General features: G+C 31.3%; 1 long non-coding RNA gene across 4 annotated transcripts; it reads left to right on the forward strand.

The window, feature by feature from the left end:
• Nucleotides 1-3129: 3129 nt before the first annotated feature.
• On the forward strand, nucleotides 3130-13058 carry LOC135149284 (uncharacterized). 4 transcript variants are annotated; one of them, XR_010287594.1, is made up of 6 exons: nucleotides 3131-3460; nucleotides 4894-5152; nucleotides 6021-6147; nucleotides 10363-10621; nucleotides 11490-11616; nucleotides 12780-13058. It is a non-coding gene; the product is annotated as an uncharacterized LOC135149284 (long non-coding RNA). The 4 variants fall into 4 exon arrangements; XR_010287596.1 differs by lacking the exon at nucleotides 12780-13058 and having other exon boundaries at nucleotides 3130-3579; nucleotides 11490-11718; XR_010287595.1 differs by lacking the exon at nucleotides 12780-13058 and having other exon boundaries at nucleotides 3130-3497; nucleotides 11490-11718.
• The last annotated feature ends 3124 nt before the right edge of the window (nucleotides 13059-16182 follow it).

The following is a 16182-nucleotide window of genomic DNA, read 5'->3' on the forward strand; positions in this document are numbered from 1 at the left end:
AGTATGCTCATCTGTCCATGGAGTAGGATTTTTACCTAATCTTTTATATAATATCTTAGTATCTTGTGCTAAATTTTTATAAAAATCAGCAATATAATTTAAACTTCCTAAAAATCTTTGTAACATTTTCTTATCAGTAATTCTATCAGGAAAATTATCAGCAAAAGTTAAAGATCTTTCTATAGGAATTATTGTTCCTTGGTTTATATTATGTCCTAGAAATCTAATTTTTGTTTGAAATAAATTTATTTTAGTTGGTGATAAAACTAATCCATTCTTTTTAACAATATCAATAAATGTATTTAAATGTTTAAAATGCTGATCAATATTATCAGAAAATATTAATATATCATCAATGTATACTATGCAAAATTGTGAATGAGGAATAAATATGTCATTCATTATTTTCTGAAATTCTGAAGGGGCGTTTTTTAAACCAAAAGGCATTACTGTCCATTCATATTGTCCAAAAGGAACAGTAAATGCAGTTTTATATCTATCTTTAGGTTCTATTTGTATTTGCCAAAAACCTGATTTTAAATCAAATTTAGAAAATATTTTAGCTTGACTTATTCTATTTAATAAGTCTTTTTTATTAGGAATAGGATATCTAATCCATTTTAATGCTTTATTAAGCGGTTTGTAATTGATTACTAGTCTTGGAGTTCCTCGCTCTATTTCTGACTTTTTATTGACATAAAAAGCAGCACAACTCCAAGGAGACTTACTTGGGGTTATTAGTCCTTTTTCTAATAAAGTATCTATTTCCTTTTTACAAAATTCTAACATCTCTTTATCCATTTGAGATGGTCTTGCTTTAGTAGGGATTTTATCCTCTGTAAATCCTTCATCATATGGTAAACTTATCATGTGTTTCTTTCTTTCCCAAAAAGCATTAGGTAAAGTATTACATACTTCTTGTTGTATAGTTATTTCTAATTGTTTTATCTTTTCTTGTATAACATTTTCTTTTATTTTTTCTTCTATTGTTAATAAATTTATTTCTTGTTTTAGTGAATTGCTATGGTTTTGTTTATACTCTAAATTTTCCTTTAATATATTAATATTGTTTATAGGTAATTCATTTACATTTTTGGTTATAGGAGTAGTTATAAAATTATAGGATATATCAATCCCATTTATTTTAGTATGTATTCCTGATTGATCTATGGTCATTGGTTGTATACTATTAAGGAAAGGTGTTCCTAATATTATTCCTTGTGATAAATAAGGAACCATTATAAATGTAGAATTTAAACATGTTCCTTGATTACAAATTGCAACATTTGTCAATTTATATTTAATCCATAATTTACTACCATCAGCAGTACTTAAATCTTGCTTAGTTTTCTCATAGTATCGGGTTGGAATTAGTCCTTCTCTTATGCAGTTTATGTCTGCACCACTATCTACCAAAGCTATAGTAGACAGAGTAAATGTATTATTAATTACAATGGTTATATTAATATACCATTTTTGATAAGTAATTTGGTGTATATTACACAAAAATTGATTAGAAGTTTTCCCTACCTCTCTAGGAGTTATATTTCCAGGAGTAGAACAATTATTTTCTAATTGTTTTACTCTTTGTTTTAGTTCATTTATTTCTTTTTTCTGAGAATTTAATTCTTCTTTTAGATCTTTAAGAGTTATAGGTTTCTCAGATTGATTATTAAATCTAGCTATTACATCTTGTAAAGTATAAGGGGTATAAATTTGAGGTTGTTTTTGGGGTTTTTCTCTAGGTGTTTCTTTTACCTGGTTCAAATATTGTTCAATCATTTGTCTTTTCTGAATAGGGTCATTTATTTTCTCTATCATATCTAAAATAAATTGATCAGAACTACTCAAGACATTGATGCTTAAACCATTCATGTTTAAGTTAGCTATATAAGGGTCATTACTTGTTTTACAAGCGCATACTTCTTCTTCAGATTCAGAAGTACTATCCTCAATATCGGAATCATGTATGTCACATATTTCATTAGAATCATAATCAGATATATCAGAATCTATAATTTCAGACTCAATAATATTATAAATTTCCTGTTTTACAGAATCATCTAAAGACAAAGTACTTATTTTCTTTTTAAGCATGCATTTATTTGCATAATGACCTTTTTTGCCACACTTATGACATGTTACAGATTTAATAAATTGTTTCTTAGGAATTTTTTTTTTAAAATTCTTTTTAGGTAGATAATCTTGATAGTGTTTTTTCTTTCTCCTTTTCCTAAACGAATATGGTTTCTTCTGAGATTTTTTATGAACTTTTCTATCCTTTATTAAGGGATAACTAAATTGTTCACAAAATTCTCCTATTTCTTTTCTATGATTAATTCCTTGTTTTTTCAATTGTGCTTTTAAATTTAAATCATTACACAGATTTAATCCTTCTGCTATCATTTCATTAGTTAATTCTCCATAAGTATAGTGATCTAAGGGTATTTCCAAACCACTATGTTTTGTTCTTAATCTATTTCTAATTCTTTCTGCAAATAACGCAGGTAATCCTGAAATATATTTGTAATGACCCAGATTTTTAAAATCTATTTATTATTATAAAAGTGATTTTCTTCCAGGAAGAGAATAAGATTTAATATTTTATTCTAGTTTAATGAGTTTTCAAGTTTTTATATTTAAACCCCGGGTTATTGTGTTATTGGTATATAACTGTTCCTTCAAAAATGAGTTTCATATATTATTTTGAAAAATTCTAAATGATTATTATGTGATTATATTATCGAGAGTCAGTGTATTTTATTTCTATTGGATTGTTGAGCTGTGTTATCGATTTGCATTTGTTATGGTTTACACTTATTTAATTATATAAAATAGTGTATTGCATATAAAATCATTTTTATCGCTTTATAGTTTCATTAAATATTTTTAGAGATTTATAAAATTCATAAATTGATGTTTCGTTAATTATTCAGCTCTAAATGATTTTCTGTGTAGTTTCAAGTGGGGTGTTTCCATTAATTTCAAAAATGATCCAAAAATCTTGAAAATCATATTTTATTAGTTTTTAATTATTTTAAGATTTCTAAAATTATTTTGGTATTTATCTGGATCATTTTATCTGTGAGTCTGTTCGTTAATTTGTCAAAATTAGTCCGGAGCCAGCCAGATCAGGAGACGCGTGTCAAATTGGTTGATACGTGTCCAGTTACTAAAACTTCAGTTTATTAAAATATTTAATTTCCTATACTCTCTTTTCTCTACCCACTGTCTCTCACCTCTGTGAATCTCTCTCCTCTCAATCGCTCTCTCTCAAAATCTCTCCCTCACCATCTCTCTTCACTCTCCTTCATCTCTCTTTCCCGCCGCTCTCTCTCTCGGCTTTCCCTCTCCCTCGGTCGTCTCTCCCCGTCGACCCTCTCTCCATGCCGCCTCTCTCCCCGAACAACACCGCCCGTCGCCGCCTCCTTTTCCGGCCGTTCAGCCGCCGCCGCCGGCCGTAAGCCACCACCAGTCTCAGTCCCTCTCTCTCGGGGGTTTCTCCCCATCTCTCTCACTTTCTCTTCTCTCCCCTGCCTTGTTTCGCTACTGGGATTGCGTGTATATACGCGTGTATATGTGTGTGCAGTGTGTGTATTTCGACTGAGTGTGTGCGTTTTGTGTGTGTGTCCTGTGTGTAAATCAGTGTGTGTACTGGGTTTAGTGAAGGGTGTGTGTGTTCTCCGAGTGTTATTAGTTATGTGGCTGTGTAATTCGTGGTGTGGCTAGAGTCATAAAACTGATTTTATACGCTTTTATTTATTATTTCGGTTGTTGGTTCGTTGGGTTGAGTATTGATTGTTGGATGGTAGTTATAAAGTAAGTTATTCGGATTGATTACAGGTTTTGTTGGGATTTGTTGTGTCGATATGATATCGACTGGTAGTCCGATAAATAGAGGAGGTGCTGCCCGATTTTCAAATAAAATTAGATTTTAAATTATATGGGAGCATATCCTATAGTTATCGGACTATTAATCGAATTTCTATAGCTACCGATTCGTGATATTTTTATAAATCTATAAATAATATTTATGTGATTTGGTAGTAATACCAGTAATATATAGCATTATTACTGATGATAATGTGCGGAACTGTGTTTACTTGGTAATTTTAGGATGTCGAATATTAATGTATATTAGTATTATTCTTTATTATTATTATTACTTTCTCTAGTAATAATAATAGTAAATAATAATATTAATAATATAAATATGCGATATCTTAAATAGTTAAAATGCTTTGCCTATTAATATTTGATTTTGCGTGTAGAATTGAACTGCTATGATTATCTAACTCAAGTTGCAATTCTGAATTGAATAGTATCTAAATTGAGTATTATGGTAGGTGGTAAGTAAATGTATGGAAATATGTGATACCTGCTAAGTGCTACGTGTTAAATGTTAGAGTATTATTCTTGATAGTATAATGTATTAATATTGAGTTACTTTCCGTTTTAAAGATAAGCTGTTAGTTTCTTTCAATCATTATGTGTTTAGGTGCCGCATGTCTGGGCGGATTATTTATCAATATGTGTTAGGTGCCGCATGTCGGGGCGGGTACTTTTCTTATGTGATTTACTGCATGTCGAGGCAGATTTTCTTTATATTAGTATTTTATTTAGTTTAAAGAGCTTGATTTGAAAACAGTGGGATAGTCCTATTTACGAATAGGTCATGCCGAATTTTCTGTAGAAATATTAACTTAAGTTACGTGTTCTCGTGTTAAATAATATTCTGAGTTGGTTGTAAGTTATAAAACTATAACGTGTGCTACTTGTTATGTGCTATATAATGTGCCATGTATGTATATGTACATATATATCACGAAAAGGGTAGAAATAGGATAGTCGTTTCGGAAGGATACTAAAGTAGTATCTTTTTGCTTATAATAGGATCGAGCATTGAGGGCGTGATACCAAGCAAAGGCAAGAAAAGGTGAGAGTTGTATAGCGGTTCAGTAGTTACGGATTGTTCGAGACGAGTAGAACCAGACGTTGGGGATCAAGACTGAAGTTAGATAAGATGTCGTATCATGCTGCAGCAACCGCATGAGCACCATAGCAGAGAATCAGGAATAGTTGAGGGTGATGTCTTGAGAAAGCATATTAAGATAAGGATGTTAGCTAAGAGTGTATAAGCTAAGGACCAAAGGCAAGTATATATCCAACCTACTTTCTCTTTAAAAGATTTTGCTCCTGCAATGCTTTTGTTATGCTTTGAATATTGCAAAACTCCTTATAGAATTAGACTTCTACTAATTAACTAGTATTCTGGAATTACCCTAGTATGAAATGGAATACCTTTTGTCTTTTATATCTCGCAAATGTATCCACTTAATTATCCTCCTTATCTTCTTCAACTGCCAGATACTTAATATTGAGCTTATAACTTTGTTTTCTTACCTCCCTCTCAACTACAACAAATTGTGTTCTTGCTTATAAACTAGTTCACTTGTTTGTTTCTGACTCATAAATCAAACCCTATTTCTTGAAAGACCTTAGTTATCATCATACAACCTACCCTGCCATTATTATAAAATACATTGATACACTTGATTCAGTAACCTGTACCCTTGATAAAGAATACTTAATTAGTAGAAATCTAATGCTAAGGTGTTGAAATGAATATTTGGTTGAGAATCATTGTTGCTTACAGATTTTGAACCTTGGTTTAAAATGAAAAAATGAATTGATTTATCTGTTTTAGAAAGGGAATTGGATGAAAATGTTTTATGACCGAGGCGCCGGTCCCAATTGAATTATTAAAGGCCAAAGTGTGCCTAGGATCCTTTATATTTGAGAACTCGTATTGAATATGCGGGTTCGGAGCTATGTCGTGGGCTGATCACCCAGCTTAGCTCGTAGCGTCTTATCTGGTTCCAATTCCATAAAGAAGAAACTGTTTTGTTTAAATCATATTGTGTTGGTATCATTATCTTTATATCATTGTTGGTTTGGATATTATATACTTGCTGAGCATTCTTTTGCTCATTCTTGCTATTTCTTCTAACCCCTTTCAGATAATGTTAAAGATGGTTCGCCTATTTAGGCTAAGCATAAGAGTAAAGCTAGGCGAGGATTTCAAGCGACTAAGTTTCAACCTGATGGTCAGAAAGAGTATCCAAGATCGAGTCCTTGGGACTAGTGGTAATTAGAGTTGTCTAAATTTGATTTAGTTGTAAAAACATGTAATAAGATTTATTAGTTTTACTTTTCTGATTTCAATAATATAGCCTGTTTGCGATCCTATTTTAAAGGGGGTTGAACTTTGTTTTTTTTTCTTAAATCTTTTATTAAAGCTTTTAGGTTTTAAATTCTTTGATTTTTATTAGCTTTTCAACAATACATGTTTCGAAAGGGTAAATCATTTTTTTTAATATCCAGGTTTGAAATACTTGTTTTTACTTCCTTTTAAAAAAAACATACAGATTTTCAATTGTTTTTCTTTTAGTGGCACCAAATCCAGACCCCCGGATTTGAGGGCTGTCACAGTTGGTATCAGAGCTACAAGTTATAAATTATTGAAATCAGAATGTAGGTTGTATTAGGATTGTGTTTAGTGGGACCTCAACTAGAGATAAGTCAAGACTATTTGGTATAGTCTTTGTTGATAGAATTGAGGTAGATATTGGAGCATTGATTTCAAGTAATCATTTGGGATATCCTAGTTTCTAATTCGAGAACTAGTGAGTTGGATTTCAGGGACATGATGGAACCTTTAGTTTTCAATCTTTTTGAACTTGAGTTTGACTTTCTGAGTAACCAGAGGCAGCTAGACTTGTGTATTGACCTATCTAGTCTTGAGTGTTCCTTGTCATCTCTACCACTTTTTGAGTATTTGTTCGAGGGTCATCTATTATTCTTATGAAGTCATATAGAAGGAATATGAGATTTGATGGATCATTGTGAGAGGCCAGGTGTATAGTTCTTTATTTGAAAATTATATAGAAAGAGTGGTAGACTACTCGATATAGTATTATGAGTAGGTTACAACCTCAATGCTCTACACTGCTGATTGTGCAAAGTTGGATATGACTTCTGAAAGTACTAAGCTCGACAGGTGTTCTACCTAACGTGGATATTGGTGACGGGATCTACGAAGGTGAATATAAGTTAATAATATTTATCGTAGAATCGAAACGAGTTATCAGAAGAATCGATCGAGAAGACATATGTGATAGCCTTGGCAATACCATCCTCAATATTGATTTTATTGAGCATTTTCACAGTCAGTGAATTGTTTTAATATCTCTTCTATAAAGACATTCATGAAGTCCCTTTGTCAAAAATTTGTATCTTTAGAAGCTATTCGATTTCAACTCTTAAGGTTCGTATTAAAGATTCATTTCTTAAAAGTCAATCATTTTTGGTTGATTTTAAAATTTTCATATTTTCCACTCTAACTGAGATGAACAACCCTACTATAGGGGACACAAGGACTATCTGTCTGTGTGATAGAGGTTTGATGGGACGCCATCACTTGTGTGTGTTGTGATTACAAGAAGGCTAATAACCTTTAGTAGTGTCTAATATGGGCACGCAACACTAAGTTCGTTGGATCATATTGATCTCTCAGTCACTCGTTTATTCAGATGAAACATATTTTGAAAACATTTTGTTCTATGGCCAAATTCTCAAAGATTCATTCCGGAAAGTTAATTCTGCATTTGCGAAAATTTTAAGATTCCTATTCCCTTATAGTTGAGGGTATGCCAAGGTTAATCAATAGTGGATGACGATACGATGTTGCGAAGCGTGTATGTTTTAGTTCTCTTCGCGGATTCTGAGGACAGAATCCTTAGAAGGGGGGTAGAATGTAATATTCCAGATTTCTAATTCGGATATGATTATTATAGAACTAATTTGTTTAGATATTATGGTTGTCTTTAATTGAATATTGTGTGATGGTCTATATTTGTTTTGTGGATTAGTAGGTTACACGACCTCCTTCTTTCTTTGATTCCGAGGACGGAATCCGTTTAAGGAGGGCAGATTGTAATGACCCAGATTTTTAAAATCTATTTATTATTATAAAAGTGATTTTCTTCCAGGAAGAGAATAAGATTTAATATTTTATTCTAGTTTAATGAGTTTTCAAGTTTTTATATTTAAACCCCGGGTTATTGTGTTATTGGTATATAACTGTTCCTTCAAAAATGAGTTTCATATATTATTTTGAAAAATTCTAAATGATTATTATGTGATTATATTATCGAGAGTCAGTGTATTTTATTTCTATTGGATTGTTGAGCTGTGTTATCGATTTGCATTTGTTATGGTTTACACTTATTTAATTATATAAAATAGTGTATTGCATATAAAATCATTTTTATCGCTTTATAGTTTCATTAAATATTTTTAGAGATTTATAAAATTCATAAATTGATGTTTCGTTAATTATTCAGCTCTAAATGATTTTCTGTGTAGTTTCAAGTGGGGTGTTTCCATTAATTTCAAAAATGATCCAAAAATCTTGAAAATCATATTTTATTAGTTTTTAATTATTTTAAGATTTCTAAAATTATTTTGGTATTTATCTGGATCATTTTATCTGTGAGTCTGTTCGTTAATTTGTCAAAATCAGTCCGGAGCCAGCCAGATCAGGAGACGCGTGTCAAATTGGTTGATACGTGTCCAGTTACTAAAACTTCAGTTTATTAAAATATTTAATTTCCTATACTCTCTTTTCTCTACCCACTGTCTCTCACCTCTGTGAATCTCTCTCCTCTCAATCGCTCTCTCTCAAAATCTCTCCCTCACCATCTCTCTTCACTCTCCTTCATCTCTCTTTCCCGCCGCTCTCTCTCTCGGCTTTCCCTCTCCCTCGGTCGTCTCTCCCCGTCGACCCTCTCTCCATGCCGCCTCTCTCCCCGAACAACACCGCCCGTCGCCGCCTCCTTTTCCGGCCGTTCAGCCGCCGCCGCCGGCCGTAAGCCACCACCAGTCTCAGTCCCTCTCTCTCGGGGGTTTCTCCCCATCTCTCTCACTTTCTCTTCTCTCCCCTGCCTTGTTTCGCTACTGGGATTGCGTGTATATACGCGTGTATATGTGTGTGCAGTGTGTGTATTTCGACTGAGTGTGTGCGTTTTGTGTGTGTGTCCTGTGTGTAAATCAGTGTGTGTACTGGGTTTAGTGAAGGGTGTGTGTGTTCTCCGAGTGTTATTAGTTATGTGGCTGTGTAATTCGTGGTGTGGCTAGAGTCATAAAACTGATTTTATACGCTTTTATTTATTATTTCGGTTGTTGGTTCGTTGGGTTGAGTATTGATTGTTGGATGGTAGTTATAAAGTAAGTTATTCGGATTGATTACAGGTTTTGTTGGGATTTGTTGTGTCGATATGATATCGACTGGTAGTCCGATAAATAGAGGAGGTGCTGCCTGATTTTCAAATAAAATTAGATTTTAAATTATATGGGAGCATATCCTATAGTTATCGGACTATTAATCGAATTTCTATAGCTACCGATTCGTGATATTTTTATAAATCTATAAATAATATTTATGTGATTTGGTAGTAATACCAGTAATATATAGCATTATTACTGATGATAATGTGCGGAACTGTGTTTACTTGGTAATTTTAGGATGTCGAATATTAATGTATATTAGTATTATTCTTTATTATTATTATTACTTTCTCTAGTAATAATAATAGTAAATAATAATATTAATAATATAAATATGCGATATCTTAAATAGTTAAAATGCTTTGCCTATTAATATTTGATTTTGCGTGTAGAATTGAACTGCTATGATTATCTAACTCAAGTTGCAATTCTGAATTGAATAGTATCTAAATTGAGTATTATGGTAGGTGGTAAGTAAATGTATGGAAATATGTGATACCTGCTAAGTGCTACGTGTTAAATGTTAGAGTATTATTCTTGATAGTATAATGTATTAATATTGAGTTACTTTCCGTTTTAAAGATAAGCTGTTAGTTTCTTTCAATCATTATGTGTTTAGGTGCCGCATGTCTGGGCGGATTATTTATCAATATGTGTTAGGTGCCGCATGTCGGGGCGGGTACTTTTCTTATGTGATTTACTGCATGTCGAGGCAGATTTTCTTTATATTAGTATTTTATTTAGTTTAAAGAGCTTGATTTGAAAACAGTGGGATAGTCCTATTTACGAATAGGTCATGCCGAATTTTCTGTAGAAATATTAACTTAAGTTACGTGTTCTCGTGTTAAATAATATTCTGAGTTGGTTGTAAGTTATAAAACTATAACGTGTGCTACTTGTTATGTGCTATATAATGTGCCATGTATGTATATGTACATATATATCACGAAAAGGGTAGAAATAGGATAGTCGTTTCGGAAGGATACTAAAGTAGTATCTTTTTGCTTATAATAGGATCGAGCATTGAGGGCGTGATACCAAGCAAAGGCAAGAAAAGGTGAGAGTTGTATAGCGGTTCAGTAGTTACGGATTGTTCGAGACGAGTAGAACCAGACGTTGGGGATCAAGACTGAAGTTAGATAAGATGTCGTATCATGCTGCAGCAACCGCATGAGCACCATAGCAGAGAATCAGGAATAGTTGAGGGTGATGTCTTGAGAAAGCATATTAAGATAAGGATGTTAGCTAAGAGTGTATAAGCTAAGGACCAAAGGCAAGTATATATCCAACCTACTTTCTCTTTAAAAGATTTTGCTCCTGCAATGCTTTTGTTATGCTTTGAATATTGCAAAACTCCTTATAGAATTAGACTTCTACTAATTAACTAGTATTCTGGAATTACCCCAGTATGAAATGGAATACCTTTTGTCTTTTATATCTCGCAAATGTATCCACTTAATTATCCTCCTTATCTTCTTCAACTGCCAGATACTTAATATTGAGCTTATAACTTTGTTTTCTTACCTCCCTCTCAACTACAACAAATTGTGTTCTTGCTTATAAACTAGTTCACTTGTTTGTTTCTGACTCATAAATCAAACCCTATTTCTTGAAAGACCTTAGTTATCATCATACAACCTACCCTGCCATTATTATAAAATACATTGATACACTTGATTCAGTAACCTGTACCCTTGATAAAGAATACTTAATTAGTAGAAATCTAATGCTAAGGTGTTGAAATGAATATTTGGTTGAGAATCATTGTTGCTTACAGATTTTGAACCTTGGTTTAAAATGAAAAAATGAATTGATTTATCTGTTTTAGAAAGGGAATTGGATGAAAATGTTTTATGACCGAGGCGCCGGTCCCAATTGAATTATTAAAGGCCAAAGTGTGCCTAGGATCCTTTATATTTGAGAACTCGTATTGAATATGCGGGTTCGGAGCTATGTCGTGGGCTGATCACCCAGCTTAGCTCGTAGCGTCTTATCTGGTTCCAATTCCATAAAGAAGAAACTGTTTTGTTTAAATCATATTGTGTTGGTATCATTATCTTTATATCATTGTTGGTTTGGATATTATATACTTGCTGAGCATTCTTTTGCTCATTCTTGCTATTTCTTCTAACCCCTTTCAGATAATGTTAAAGATGGTTCGCCTATTTAGGCTAAGCATAAGAGTAAAGCTAGGCGAGGATTTCAAGCGACTAAGTTTCAACCTGATGGTCAGGAAGAGTATCCAAGATCGAGTCCTTGGGACTAGTGGTAATTAGAGTTGTCTAAATTTGATTTAGTTGTAAAAACATGTAATAAGATTTATTAGTTTTACTTTTCTGATTTCAATAATATAGCCTGTTTGCGATCCTATTTTAAAGGGGGTTGAACTTTGTTTTTTTTTCTTAAATCTTTTATTAAAGCTTTTAGGTTTTAAATTCTTTGATTTTTATTAGCTTTTCAACAATACATGTTTCGAAAGGGTAAATCATTTTTTTTAATATCCAGGTTTGAAATACTTGTTTTTACTTCCTTTTAAAAAAAAACATACAGATTTTCAATTGTTTTTCTTTTAGTGGCACCAAATCCAGACCCCCGGATTTGAGGGCTGTCACAATATTTCTCTTTCCAAAATGTAGAATTTCCATCTTGTCTATGCATAATTTTAGACAAAAATACATCTTTATACCATCTAAAATGAGTGAGTGTAGGGCATCTTAGATTTATTAGTAATTCCCTGCTGCAATCCATTGTATGGAAAGCATTTCCTACAAAATATTTTAAAATTGTTTGAATTAATGTATAAACACTATCTTCCTGATATTCAGATTTTATTACACTATTATCAGGTGAATTAGAATGTATTAGTTTTTTAGCATGTAAAATTTCTTCTCTTTGAAATGGTGTCAGAATATTATCCCACCATCCTTTAAGTTGTCCTGTAAATCCTGCTATTATAAAACTAGCAATATTTGCATCTGTATTACCATTAGCTTTACATATTGTAGAATACATTAACATTTTGTGTAGAACAGCAAATATTTGTTGCTCTGCACAACCATCTATGTTCCATTCATAGATTTGGTCTGCTGAAAAACTTGATTTTTCTGTATTTATAAAATTTTCTTCAAATAATACATCCATAGGTGTTGGCCTAGGATAGTAGTATCTTCCATAAGGAACTTTATTTTTTAAAGGTCTTTTATCAAATTCAATTTTATTCAAGGATTGATTGATTTCCTGGTTTTCATTATCTAAGGATTGAAATTGATTGTTTAATTGGGCTAATTCTATTTCACTGATATTATCTTCTTCTTCAGTTTCTTCTTTATTTATAACTGCTACTGAAGACGAAGACTCAATTATTTTTTCTTGTTGTTTTAATTCTTCTAGTTTTGCAACTAACGCATTAACTAAATTTGTTTCTTTTTTAGATTGAAGATTAAAGGGTGTATAAACTGGCGGAGGAATTAGAACTGTTTCCTGTTTTACAGGAGTAGAGGGTTTTATAGATTGCTGTATTTTTTCTAGCATTGTATTAGTATTATTCTCTACTCTAGTTAATTGTTTCCCTAGAGTATGCAAATGCATATTTGAGAAATTATTTTGAGATAATATTTTCTCATGAGTGGTATTTTCTGTAAATGTCTCAGATATAGCATGAGCAGTTACAGGGTTTCCATTCATTGTAGTTAAAAATATTTTATTCTCTATTGGGGATGTAAAGAGGTTAGTTTAGGGCCATGTGTTGTTTGCCATTCTTTATAATAATTACTAATCATATTTATTTGAGGAAATTCATTTTGTGTCATGAAAAACCAGTCTACAAAATTTAATATAATTTTATGTTCTTCAAGATATTTATAAAACAAATCTTTAAATTCTAAAGTTTTCTCTTTAGAATAACTCTTAAAAAACCATTCTCTAAAAACCTTATATTTAGGTTGATTAAATTCATTATTAATCTTATTTCTGTCTGTTTTAAATTCTTGAATATTATTTAATTCTAATACATTTATAGAGAAATTCATGTCACTAAAAGTTGGTGATCCTATCTTATCCTTGGCTTTATAAATAGCATGAGGAATTTGATTATTTGATTCTTTAATTCCTACTACATTTTCTGTTTCTATTCTGGTAGGAATAGATGAAGTAGAAGCTCTTCCTGATTGACTTAAAGTTTCAAAATTAGTTATATTAAACATTGCTATTCTTCCTTGTTGACCAAAATATATTTCAACATTTCCATCAGGGGTTTCAACTATTTGTTCTATTTCTCTATTTTCATTTTTTTCTGAACTAGGGACCTTAGCTCCAGGTAATAACCACTTTTCTGGTAATGTTATTTCAGACCATGTCTTTGTATAATAAGTTTTAAGATCAATAAAAGCTTGAATTTTGGATCAAATTTGAGGCTTGCATATCAGATCATTACATGAGTAATAACTCGTGTAAGTATTCTTAATCTTTATCTTTATTATTTAAATTACAGGTTATATCTGATTTATATCCGTTTAAATTCATCAAGTTCATAACTTGTATTTAAAGTTCATAACTTGTATTTTATTATAAGTATTTAATTATAATCTTTATCGATCCTTGTTGTGTATTAAAGTTCATAACTTGTATTTAATTATAAGTATTTAATTATAATCTTTATCAATCCTTGTTGTGTTGGTATCAGAGCCTAATTTCTGTTGAAAATTAGTGTGAATTAAGTACTTTATTTTCTTATCGTCGTAGCCGATCGGTCCCAAGTCGCGTTGTGGAGTCTTGCCCGTTAGCCAGAGTTAGGCGAGTTAGGGTTTATTATCCACGTAATCAGTCGTTGACAACCGAGTTATTGACTTAAGAATTAAAGTTCTTAAAACATGCTAAGATCAATAGGATTTGGTAAACATACTAAGATAAATAAGGATTTCGTCAAGAATAGTAATGAAATAGAATATGAACTTTTAGAACAACATCTTAAAGATTGGTCATTACCTAAGGTTAAACCCACAAAAATTTATGAGATAGGTACTTTTGATTTAAAATCAAAAATGATAATTAAAACTGTAGAGAAAACTATACCTATATCTGAAACTTATGAAACAATATCATTAATAAATGATGATGTTAAGAGATATAAGGATCAATATAATTTTCTACATCTAGGATGTGTACAAATAGGTTTCAAACCTTTAACTCGAGAAGGTTTAAATACATCTATGTGTGTAGCCTTATGTGATAATAGGCATAATAAATTTACGGACGCTTTACTAGGATTAGTTGAGACTAGTCTATGTAAAGGCCCTGTTTATTTCAACTGTTATCCTAATTTTGAGATATCACTTACAGATAAAAATATATCAGATGTTTTAACTCTGTTTATACAAACTAGTGGTTATGATATGAAAACAGGAACAGAAAATATAGATTTAATTTATAGAGTCAGTTTTAAGGTATTAAATACCTTAGCACCCAAAGCTAAGAAATTTGATGTTAAAGGTAAAACAACATTATTCGAAGCTAATTTAGCTAAATCATTTATATCTATTCCTAAAACTATATCATGGTCTGAAATAACATTACCAGAAAAGTGGTTATTACCTGGAGCTAAGGTCCCTAGTTCAGAAAAAAATGAAAATAGAGAAATAGAACAAATAGTTGAAACCCCTGATGGAAATGTTGAAATATATTTTGGTCAACAAGGAAGAATAGCAAGGTTTAATATAACTAATTTTGAAACTTTAAGTCAATCAGGAAGAGCTTCTACTTCATCTATTCCTACCAGAATAGAAACAGAAAATGTAGTAGGAATTAAAGAATCAAATAATCAAATTCCTCATGCTATTTATAAAGCCAAGGATAAGATAGGATCACCAACTTTTAGTGACATGAATTTCTCTATAAATGTATTAGAATTAAATAATATTCAAGAATTTAAAACAGACAGAAATAAGATTAATAATGAATTTAATCAACCTAAATATAAGGTTTTTAGAGAATGGTTTTTTAAGAGTTATTCTAAAGAGAAAACTTTAGAATTTAAAGATTTGTTTTATAAATATCTTGAAGAACATAAAATTATATTAAATTTTGTAGACTGGTTTTTCATGACACAAAATGAATTTCCTCAAATAAATATGATTAGTAATTATTATAAAGAATGGCAAACAACACATGGCCCTAAACTAACCTCTTTACATCCTCCAATAGAGAATAAAATATTTTTAACTACAATGAATGGAAACCCTGTAACTGCTCATGCTATATTTGAGACATTTACAGAAAATACCACTCATGAGAAAATATTATCTCAAAATAATTTCTCAAATATGCATTTGCATACTCTAGGGAAACAATTAACTAGAGTAGAGAATAATACTAATACAATGCTAGAAAAAATACAGCAATCTATAAAACCCTCTACTCCTGTAAAACAGGAAACAGTTCTAATTCCTCCGCCAGTTTATACACCCTTTAATCTTCAATCTAAAAAAGAAACAAATTTAGTTAATGCGTTAGTTGCAAAACTAGAAGAATTAAAACAACAAGAAAAAATAATTGAGTCTTCGTCTTCAGTAGCAGTTATAAATAAAGAAGAAACTGAAGAAGAAGATAATATCAGTGAAATAGAATTAGCCCAATTAAACAATCAATTTCAATCCTTAGATAATGAAAACCAGGAAATCAATCAATCCTTGAATAAAATTGAATTTGATAAAAGACCTTTAAAAAATAAAGTTCCTTATGGAAGATACTACTATCCTATGCCAACACCTATGGATGTATTATTTGAAGAAAATTTTATAAATACAGAAAAATCAAGTTTTTCAGCAGACCAAATCTATG

This window comes from Daucus carota, chromosome 9, assembly GCF_001625215.2.
Source record: "Daucus carota subsp. sativus chromosome 9, DH1 v3.0, whole genome shotgun sequence".
NCBI classification, from domain to species: Eukaryota; Viridiplantae; Streptophyta; class Magnoliopsida; order Apiales; family Apiaceae; genus Daucus; species Daucus carota.